We start from the raw sequence: 11,490 nt of genomic DNA on the forward strand, positions 1-11,490 counted from the left end.
GCAATTTCCCATCACGACGACCGAAGAATGGTTCGGGTCCGAGACAAACCACTAACTGCTCCAACAAGCGACCGAAGAATGGTTCGGGTCGAAGAGCAATCTCCCGTCAAGGCGACAGAAAGGTTCGGGTCCTAGACAAATCATTAATTGTTTTAACAAGCAACCGAAGAATGGTTCGGGTCCTGGAGAAGCAATTTCCCGTCATGACAACCGAAGAATGGTTCGGGTCCGAGACAAACCGCTAATTGCTCCAATAGGGCGACCAAAGAATGATTCGGGTCCTGAAGGAGCAATTTCCCGTCAAGGCGACCGAAGAAAGGTTCGGGTCCTAGACAAATCATTGATTGTTTTAACAGGCGACCGAAGAATGGTTCGGGTCCTGGAGAAGCAATTTCCCGTCACGGTGACCGAAGAATGGTTCGGGTCCGAGACAAACCATTGATTGCTCCAATAGGCGACCGAAGAATGGTTCGAGTCCTAGAGGAGCAATTTCCCGTCAAGGCGACCGAAGAAAGGTTCGGATCCTAGACAAATCATCGATTGTTTTAACAGGCGACCGAAGAATGGTTTGAGCCCTAGAAAAGCAACCTCCTCATATCACCAGGTAAGATGACGTCTTGATACTTGCCAAACTCGGGGTTCACACCCTATCTCACTCATTCCCAGTAAGTAACTACGGGTATCTTATTATCTGTCTTAGTATATGTAAAGTTATATACCTCTTTTTGCATAGAACATTAGGTCCCAAATAAAATATAATCTGCTACGCATGCACAGATAAAATTTAGGCATCAGTTTGTCTTTGAATGCAACCTCTGCGAACTCACCTTCAAAGAGGAGCTAAAATTCCCTTTAATTGACACCTAAAATTATTTGTTTTTAATTAGGTTTTGTTTTTATTTTATCTTTTTAGAAAAGCAAAGAAAAAAACGAAAAAGAAATAAAAAAGAGAAAAAAGCCCTCGAATGGGCCCTTACGTCGGGCCCATTTAAGCCCCTTTGGCCCGGCCCTACCGGGTCGTCTCCTTCCTCGCGCCTCTCGGCACACATGGATAAGGACGCACGCCGGAGAGGCGGGCGGACGGCGACCCACGTGGGAGGGGCAGCGGCGTCGGATGGGATCTTTGCCGGCCCGGATGGGAGACCGCTTGGCGCACGGGGACCGGCGGTCGAAGCTCCGTCGACCGGCTGCCCCCTCGCCTATAAATAGGCCCCCGTTTCCGACGGTGATGGGCACGCCGAGAGCGATCGAAGGTTGCAAAGCTTCGAGCTTCCTGCTGAGAGACTTAGATCCGAAGGGCGAGCCGGAGGCAGAGAGGAGAGATCCAAGGGAGAGAAAGGCCGGCCGAAGCTCAAGGTCCCCTGAGAGACTTCGGGGAGCTCGAGTGCAGGGTCGGCTGTGGCGTGGTGAGCTCAGAGGGGTCCCGAGAGACTTCGGGGAGCTCGAAGGGCGAGCCCGAGGGAGAGAGAGAGAGCCCCGACCAGATCGACCTAACCCAGCCTCGCCGTCACTGTCATTGTTCGCCGCGGCCTCCACCGTCGCGAACCGCCCTCCGTCGCCGTCCCCGTTCGAGAGAAGGTACAAAAAGGCGTCGTCGTTCATCGTAGCCGTTTTCCGTTGACCTAGCTGTCGTCGCCGTCGCCGTTGTTGCCTTCGTCATCGCCGCCGTAGTCGCCGTCATCGCCAAACACCCCCCCCTTCGGCGCCGCGATTCGTAAACCCTAGGGTTTGCGATTTTCGGGTCGTTGAATTGGATCCGAGTCTCGGAACCGGGTAGGGTTTCGTGAGATTCGGGCGGCGGGAAGTCGGGTCGCGAGGTCGGGTTGGACCCGGGTAGGGTTTTGCGGGGAGTCGGGTCTCGGAGCCGGGTTGTCGGGTCGGGCCGGACCCCCCAAACACCCGGCCACGGCGTCGTTTTTTTTTTTTTTAAAGGGTCGGGCCGCGTAGCCGCCCGTCTCTGCGTTCGGGTGGCTCGGGTCGGACCCAACCCGCGGATCCGACCCAGTCGGTTTTATTTTGTTTTATTATTTTAATATAAAATAATATTCTAATAAATAATAAATAAATAATTTATTTTCAAAAAAATCAAAAATGTTTTAATTTCTAGAAAATCAAAAATATTTTTAAAAAATGTTGAAAAATGTTTTATTTTCTAAAAAAATCGAGAAAAATCAAAAATAATTTATTTTCCAAAAATATTTTGAAAAATATTTTAAGAAGAAAAATCAAAAATCAAAATATTCCATATTTTCCAAAAAAATGCCAAAAATCCAAAAAAATCCCTTTTATGTCCAAAAATTAGAAAAAGACTCAAAAATATTTTTCCTCTCAAAAAGGCATGGAAAATCCCTCGAACATCCAAAAAACCTCAAGGTTTAAACAAGATTAGGTACCGAAAAGGCATTAGTGATTAACTAGTGTAATCAAGTCCCCGATCCTAATTTCTCTGGTTGCGCAAGAGCGAGTATTTCTCCCAATACTTCGCTTGGGTTTCTAATCAACCCACCCCAAATCGATTAGTGGCGACTCCATTTTAAAACTGATTTACAAAAGGTTAAAAACTTGAACCATTAAGTCGTGAATTGGTGAACTTGGGAGAGTCAGGGGCATAACCAATTTCAGCCGAGCCATTAGCCTCCTTAGGCGCTCGTACCCGTGCGGGCGCCGAAAAAGAGGTCGCGACAAGAATCAAGGTGCTAATGTAGTTAGTGATGAATCTTTGCTAGATAACTTGTGTTTGTCTGCAGGGTTTGACTTGACAATAGATAAATGGTTTATTGATTCTGGCACTTCTTTTCATTGCACCTCTCAAAGAGACATATTTGATGATTATGCCAGTGGAGATTTTGGACAAGTGGTTGTGGGAACCGGTCACATGTGTCCAATTGTTGGGAAAGGAACCGTGACTGTGAACATCTTAGGTGGAGGACGTCTAGTTTTGCGTGAAACTAGACATATTCCGAAATTAAAGAAAAATCTGATTTCAACCAGTAAACTTGACCAAGAAGGTTTAGTAATAACCTTTGGCTACGGAGAGTGGAAGATAACCTCAGGGGTAAGAGTAGTAGCAAAGGGAAAGCGTACAGGTACACTTTACCTTCTCCAATGAGAGAATATCAGTGATATGATTGCAACTACAATGGCTACAAATAATTTATCTACTTTTTGGCATTATTGTTTTGGACATCTTGGTGAAAAATGTGTAAAGCAGTTACACTCGAGAAAATTACTCCCAGGTTTACAAAAAGTTGAGTTAAATTTTTGTGAAAGTTGCATTTATGGAAAACAGAAGGCTATTAGTTTTCAATTGAATGGGCGACAAAATAAAGGCTAGAAGCTAGAGTTGGTTCATACTGATGTATGAGGACCTGCTCAGGAACTCTCTTATGGTGGTAAGAGATATTTTGTCACCTTCATTAATGATGCAACAAGGAAGACTTGGGTCTATGCTCTTAAAGAAAAATCAGAAGTATACGGGATGTTCAAAATGTGGAAGACCGTGGTAGGAAAAGAAACAGGTTATCAGATTAAAGCTCTGAAATCTGATAATGGTGGAGAATACACAAGTAAGGAATTTGCAGAATATCTAAGTCGAGAAGGCATACACAGGCTAAAAAATGTTCCCATAACTCCTCAAGAGAACGGTGTAGCTGAAAAAATGAACAAGATTATTCTAGAATGTGCGAGATACATGAGACTACACGCGGGTCTCCCGCTACACTTATGGGCTGCCATAGTTGATGCACTTGTTTATCTTATCAACAGAAGTCCATCTAGTGCGTTGGATGGAGAAACACCACAAGAGCGGTAGTCAGGTAAAAAGATTAATTATTCACATCTAAAGGTGTTTAGTTGTATTGCATATGCTTTGATTGACAGGGAGGATAGGAAAAAGCTTGATGCTAAGTCCTAGAAGTGCGTCTTTATCGGATACGGTGGCAATGAGTATGGCTATAGGCTTTGGGATTATGAGAATAACAAAGTCATCCGCAGTTGCAATGTGGTATTCCATGAAGAAAAGATGTACAAGGATCGTCAAACAGAGACAGAGCATGAGAAGGTAATACAACCAGAATATGTTGAATTAGACACAATGCCTGTGAAGATGTTTCCAGTAGATCAACATTCACCTGAAGGAGAGGTTCAAGATGAGCATATTATTAGTGAAAAGGTAGTTTAAGAAGAACGCAGTGATTCGGAGCAAACGAATGACCCTGAAGTACCTATCTTGAGAAGGTCTACACGTGTGAGAAAACCAAAGGTAATTTTTGATCCATCAACTAATACTGTTCTGAGCCATGTCTTATATACAGATTCAGGGGAACCGAAGACTTACGATGAGGCAAAGGCAGACACGTCTCACTTGCAGTGGGAGTATGCTATGAAAGACGAGATGGGCTCGTTACTTCATAACAAAACTTGGGAGTTGATCAAGTTGCCCATAGGTAAAAAAGCTTTATTAAACAAATGGGTGTATAGGGTTAAGAATGAAGCAAATGGTAGTATTAGCTAAAAGGCGAGACTTGTAGTCAAGGGCTTTTCTCAAAAAGAAAGGATCAACTATTCCGAGATATTTTCACCTGTAGTGAAAATGACATCAATTAGAGTTTCTGAGTAAAGTTGCAAAGTGGAAGATCTTTATCTTGAGCAGTTAGACGTAAAAACAACGTTTTTACACGGTGACTTAGATGAAGAACTATACATGGCACAACCTAAAGGTTTTGAAGTCAAAGGTAAGGAGCACATTGTATGTCGCTTGAAAAAAAGCTTGTATGGCTTGAAACAAGCTCTGCGGCAATGATGCCTAAAATTTGATGGTTTCATGCAAGAAAAATGATTTGCACACTATGAGTCTGATCACTGTGTTTATTTTCGCAAATATGATAATTGTGACATTGTGTATCTATCTTTATGTAGATGACATGCTGGTGGCTAGTTCCAATATGAAGAGAATCGTAGAAGTGAAAAAGATGTTATCATCACAGTTTGCTATGACAGACTTGGGAGATGCCAAGAATATTTTAGGCATGAAAATCATCAGGGACAGGAAAAATAAGAAATTATGGTTGTCGCCGGAAGACTATGTGAACAAGGTGTTAAAGAGATTTAACATGAACAAGACAAAACCGGTTGCAACTCCTCTAGCAAGTCACTTCAAACTTTCCAAGGATATGTGTCAAAGCACTCAGGCTTTGAAAGATGAGATGGCGGTAGTTCCATATGCATCAACAGTGGGGAGTTTTATGTATGCCATGGTGAGCACAAGACCAGACATTGCACATGCAGTGGGAGTTGTGAGTCGATATATGCAAAACCCAGACAGAGAGCATTGGAATGCAGTTAAATGGATATTGAGATATCTAGCAAGTACTTCTAATTACTCACTTTGTTATGGTGGTACATCTCTAGAGTTGCAGGGTTATGTAGATGCAGATCATTCGGGTGATCGAGATAGTGGTAAGAGTACCACTGGATATGTCTTTACAGTTGCAAGTACAGCAGTGAGTTGGGTATCTCAACTACAAAAGGTAGTGGCTTTATCAATGACAAAGGTAGAATATGTAGCGATTACAGAAGCCTCTAAGAAAATCATGTGGTTACAATATTATATGGAGGAGTTACATCGGAAACAGCCAGTCGGTACACTTTGGAGTGATAGTCAAAGTGCAGTGCACTTAGCAAAGAATGCAGCTCATCACTCAAGGACTAGACATATCAAGAAGCGTTATCACTTTATCAGTCAGTATTGAAAAATAATGAGTTAAAGCTACATAAGATTGATGGCTCGAAGAATCCAGCTGACATAATGACCAAGGTAGTAGACAGAGAGAAGCATATTTTCTGTACTACTACCATTGGTATTACTCCATGCTGATTGATGAGAAGTATCCCAGAGGCACAAGTTTTTCAACTACTATTTTTTGAAGAAGATGGATATAAAGTTGCTTGGTGCTTGGGTATATTTGTTTTCAAGTGGGAGATTGTTATAGATGAAGCCAAATATTTGTTTTTAGGGGCTTTTTTTATCTTTTCTATTAGATTTCCTTTTTGGTTAAAAGTGGTATCTTTATATTAGTGATGGCAAAACCCTAGCCGTCAAGACACTGAAAAAAGAAATAGAGAAGCAAGAAAAAGAGAAAAGAAAAAAATGAGTTTTTTCTTGATAAGAGTTCTCAATCTCTTTGTGCCCTGATCTTGAGAGAAGATCGTCGTTGTATTCCAACTTTTTCGAAGTCTAGTAGATTCGCAGAGTGCCTTTGCGCGGAGACGTAGCCTAGGTTTGGGTGAACTACAATAACAAATTTTCTGACGTGTTTATCTGATTCTATTCTTTTTATTACTATATTTACGTCAAGTGAATTATTTGCAAGCGTTATTTTTCTGGAATCGACGTACGATTTCGTAACACTTTATATATCAGATTTCTAGCTAGTGTTTATATTCTAAAAAGAATGAGATATCAAGTTTTTTTTTTTGCTCAGGAAGGTAAGCATAGATATGGTTCTTTTTCCTCTGTGAGAGCTTCCCTCTTGGTTGGGAGCTTTCCCAGCATCACAATGATGTTTTCTTTCAGCTACCTCCGTGATCGTCGTCCCCCCATTCTTCTCGATCATCCGTAATCCTTCCCTATTATTGTTAGTTATTTCCATCTGCTTTTAGTTTTAGTTAACAAGTCTACTTGGCATTGTTTCATCGCCTTAGTTTCCCCTCCACCACACGCTGTCCCTGTCAACTTTTCGACAATATTTCCGAGTTGACTCTCTGCTAGCCCATTTCTTTTTTCTCGTTACACGATGGCTGCAGAGGTTCCTTAACAAACCCAAGCATCTCTAGTGAACGATCTTCTAGGGAATCATTTGGTTTGGCGCGAGTTGATGATAAGAAAGGCTGAGATGGTTTTGACTGGAGGGAGTTTGTTGGAGAAGTAGCTCAGTCGAGCTGCTTAGCTAGTGTTCCAATGAAAGGGGCTGGTATGGGTGAGATTATTACCCTCAAATGAGAATATGTACTTGGGGTCGTTTCATTAGCCTCTTTATAATCCTCACAAGATGACTATTTAAAATAATATTATATTGTAACATCAATTACAATTAATCAAGATAAAAAAAAATAGGCACAATCAAACCAGATGGAGATAATGTACAATTTTAAAAGATATGAGGAATCACAAAGATTATGAGAAATTGCTTAGTTATATTTCAGCTATTTCTAATAATATTAATATAACATAATAACAAATATGAAATAATAATTTCCTCAGGCTTTGCGACTATAATTTTGAGTCACATGCATAATATGACATTTGAGAGAATTAAATTATCACTCCCATCGATATATGATGACAATTACAACAATAATAATACTAATAACACAAGATATTCATTTTTTCTAGAAAAGAATTTGCTACGTATCATGGTATCGACTATAACTGGTACGCGCCGCGCGTGGGCATGGCTGGGTCCGCAAGACGTGGAATTTTCGCACCCTCTGCCACTCATCTTCCTTGCCTCCTACCAATGACTATGGATAATGAGCCTCTCTCTCTCTATCTCTCTCTCTCACACACATACACACACACACACTCAGCCTCTTCAATTTATGTCGGTCCCTCTCTCTCTTCACTTTCATTCACAGCACAAGACCTCTCTCATCAATGGAGCGTTCCGCTTGGCCTAAGAACCTCTCCTCCAGCCGCAAGCGCGCGATCCAGGAACTCTGTGGCCAAAATCCCAAGAAGCTCAGAGATTTCTTCGACGCTCACTCTCAAACTGGCGATAACCCACGGCAGCCCTTGTTTGCCGAAGATCTGAACGTCAGCGTCCTCGGGTCGTTCAGCAACACCCAATCCTTATCGAGCGGGGCTGAGTCCTATGAGGTCTTGCAGGTCCCGAGCAACGCCTGTGTCATGTCCGAGGTCTCTGAGAAAAGCGAGAGCATCAAGAACCACATCCAGATGTCTCCGGCATCCATCTTGTGGGAGCAGTCCCTAGTGGAGGCTGCGACGGCGATATACGAGGGCAGAGTAGACGTGGCTTCGGAGATCCTGAGGCGCTTGTCTGCGGTGCCGAACCCCATGAGTAATTCAAAGCAGAAATTGATGGGATACATGTTGTCTGCGCTTAAATCGCGCATGAGCCCCATCGATAACCCCCTCCCGTGGCTGAGTTGTTCACCATGGACCATGTGTTGTCGGCTCAGTCACTTTACGAACTGTCTCTTTGTTTCAAGCTCAGTTTCATCGCTGCCAATTTCGCGATTGTGGCAGCTGCATCGGAGCAACCCTCCACTAACAAGCTCCATGTTATTGATTTTGATATTGGTGGGGACGGACAGTACATCGATCTCCTTTACCCGTTGTCCATGCGTCAGGCGGGCAATCAATCCACCCTCAAGATCACGACGCTCGCAGATAGCATCAACGGTGAGGAGAGGCTCAGGATGATTGGGGACCGACTGAGCGAACTCGCGACGAAAAAGGGAGTTAGGTTAGTATTCAACATCGTGAGCCAGAAGCTGAGCGAGTTGAGCCGCGACTCACTGGGCTGCGAGCCCGACGAGGTGCTGGCGGTGAACTTGGCGTTCAAGCTGTACAGAATGCCGGACACGGGCGTGTCCGTGGATAACACGCCTGACAAGCTCCTTCGGCGCGTGAAGGCTCTGGCACCGCGGGTGGTGACGCTGGTGGAGCAGGAGATGAACGGGAACGCAGCACCATTCACAACGCGCGTGGGGGAGGCGCTGGCGTACTACGGGGCGCTGCTCGAGTCGATCGAATCTACAGTGCCGAGGGACGACTTGAAGCAAGCGAGGGTGGAGGAGGGGCTGAGTCGGAAATTGGGGAACTCGATTGCTTGCGAAGGTAGGGACAGGGTTGAAAGATGCGAGGTTTTCAGGAAGTGGAGGGCCCGCATGGGGATGGCTGGGTTCCAGTTGAAGCCACTGGGTGGACACGTGGCCGAATCATTGAAGGTGTGGCTCCGTTGGCCCTATAACCCGGGATTTACGATGAAAGGAGAGAATGGGGTGGTTCGCTTCGGCTGGCGCGGCCGAACTCTCACCGTTACATCTGCTTGGCGTTTGTCAAATTGATATACGAATGTGTATGTTATGTGCTACGAATGGGGATGGCGATGGCGATGTGATATCTATAATGCATTGTTTTTAAGGTGTATTTCCTGAAAAGATGGGAAAAGAAGAAGATAATCCCATTCCTCCTACCCAAGCAATCGAGTAATAAAAGAGAATGTCTGAGTTGAGGGAAAAACATTCCGGTGCGTTGCATTCATTTCCTGCGTTATTCTATTTGTTTCGTTTGGTGTCTATCGAATTCTTGTGGGCACTCTTTCTGTTGTTGTGGGGGGGGAGTGTGTTGGAGTCAACACCTAATATGCCGCAAGCGTGAAGAAGCTGCAAGAAGAATACAGAGCTCTAGAGAAAGATGAGCCTGCAAGTAGATGGTGGAGTCTTCAAGAAGCGAGGGCACACGTTGGTCAAAAAGAAAGAGAAGAAAAGTCCAAGATGGTTTTCAAGCATTGATTAGCCATCTTTAACAAATTGAAGTTGACAAAGAAAGAGACGAAAAATGGGTCCTTTGATGGTAGTGTTTGGTTTTAATGTCATTGGCTTACCTAGGACTTGGACTTATATGGTTTTTGAAGTTCGTTCAACACTGGAAGGATGTCATACAGTTGCATTACCACATAACTGCAGTTATTGCTCTTGGAATGTGTGAATCGTCTCTCTGGTACTTCGAATATTCCAACTAAAACTCCACTGGAAGAAGACCGATGGGCATAACGATGTGGGCTCACTTTACTGCAGTAAAGAAAACACTCTCGAGACTTCTCTTATTGGTAGTGTCAATGGTTATGGAGTGGTGAGACCTATCCTTGGGGGCATAACCTCAAGAGTGCTTCTTTTGGTGGAGCATATGTAGTTGCATCCGAGTCGTATGAACTCGTTGAACATCTTGGGAATATCAATGACTTCTCTGGAAAGACAGCATTGTTTCTGGTCTTACCCGTTACATTGCTGGATGCTTGCTTTATATTATGGATCTTTTAATCATTATCCAAAACTCTGGAGCAGCTTCAGGTACTCGTGCTCTGTTTACTTGGGTTGGTAAATTACACATGACAAAATTTCCATCCAGCAAACAGGTGCATGGAACATTATAATGCTACTGCAAGAAGCAACTACCAACCCATAACAGCTCATACACTCTAAGGAACAAGCATGGCGTCAAAACACAGTATGTCCGTTTTATCTCGAAAAATATTTATCCTATTCCTTAAACAAACACTCCCTCCCTCCCTCCCTCTCTCAACTATGGACACAAGGTGCTGCATTCGGTCAAATGCAACAAAAAGCTAACCATTCTAGCGCAACTGATATCCAAGAACCCATTCAGCTGAGGTAAACTAACTACCCAAGCCTTCGAAAATGGTTAAAAGACAATAAGTCATAAGCAACAATATCTATCGAATTCACCTCAGCTTTCGAGCTCGATAACCTTCTCAGTGAGCACCCGGCAATCCTTCCCGTCCATCTCCGCTTCGACCCTCCCCCCTCCATTGTCTTCCAACCCAACATTCCCCATTATATTCCCATCCAGCGAGGCCACTGGCGGAGGTGGCTACGGCGGCTCATCAAGGAAAGCAACCACCTTTCCTTGCCACCGCTCCTTGCAGCCACGGTCTGTTGGGTAGACGCAAAGCCGCAAATGAGGGAAACAATATATGCAGGGCCAAATTTACTCAAAATATATAAAAGGGGTGTTTTTAGTTTTTGTCTTTTTCTTCTTTCTTTTTCCTTTTGCTAATATTACCCAAAAACAAGACTCCATTTTCATCACCATATGTTGTTTTTGTTACGTAATTTATGCGAATTTTCAACATGCATTTTAAGGTTGAACCTAGCAATTATGATTCATGGATTAATAGATTCTTCATTTTATTTTTATCTTTAAATCTTGCTATGTCTATATAACTTGCAGTGTCTACTTGTTATGATGGTGATGTTTGGAATTATCATATTCAGCCAATGTTTGAATGTATGTTCATCTCTCCTCATGTACTAGGATCACCTCACACAAGAGGAAGATCAAGGGATATTTCTGTGCATTCTCTTTGCCGGAGGACAATTCCCCGAGTATTTCATGAGCATGGAGCATCTTGATTTTACCGGTTGTTCCTTAGAAACCTCCATCTTCAAAAGAGAATGAGCTAAATCCACCCTTTATTAAAGATGTGGTCTCTCTCGGAAATTCACAAATTGGTCCAAACATACGAATGCACACGTAATACAGTTATGACAATTTTACTTCAAATTAAATTTTGGACATCGCCATAAACCCCATATTGATACCCATGTAATACAATTATCCTTGAGAAAGAAAAAAGAAATAAAAAAAAAGGATTTTGAACGAAAATGCCGTTAGTTACATTAAGATTTCACCAGTAAATTTGGTACTTTGTTTGAGATTAAATT

General features: G+C 43.2%; 1 pseudogene; it reads left to right on the top strand.

Moving 5' to 3' along the window:
• The first annotated feature begins 7,638 nt into the window (after window positions 1–7,638).
• On the top strand, window positions 7,639–9,090 carry LOC120295667 (annotated as a pseudogene).
• The last annotated feature ends 2,400 nt before the right edge of the window (window positions 9,091–11,490 follow it).

This window comes from Eucalyptus grandis, chromosome 1, assembly GCF_016545825.1.
Source record: "Eucalyptus grandis isolate ANBG69807.140 chromosome 1, ASM1654582v1, whole genome shotgun sequence".
NCBI classification, from domain to species: domain Eukaryota; kingdom Viridiplantae; phylum Streptophyta; class Magnoliopsida; order Myrtales; family Myrtaceae; genus Eucalyptus; species Eucalyptus grandis.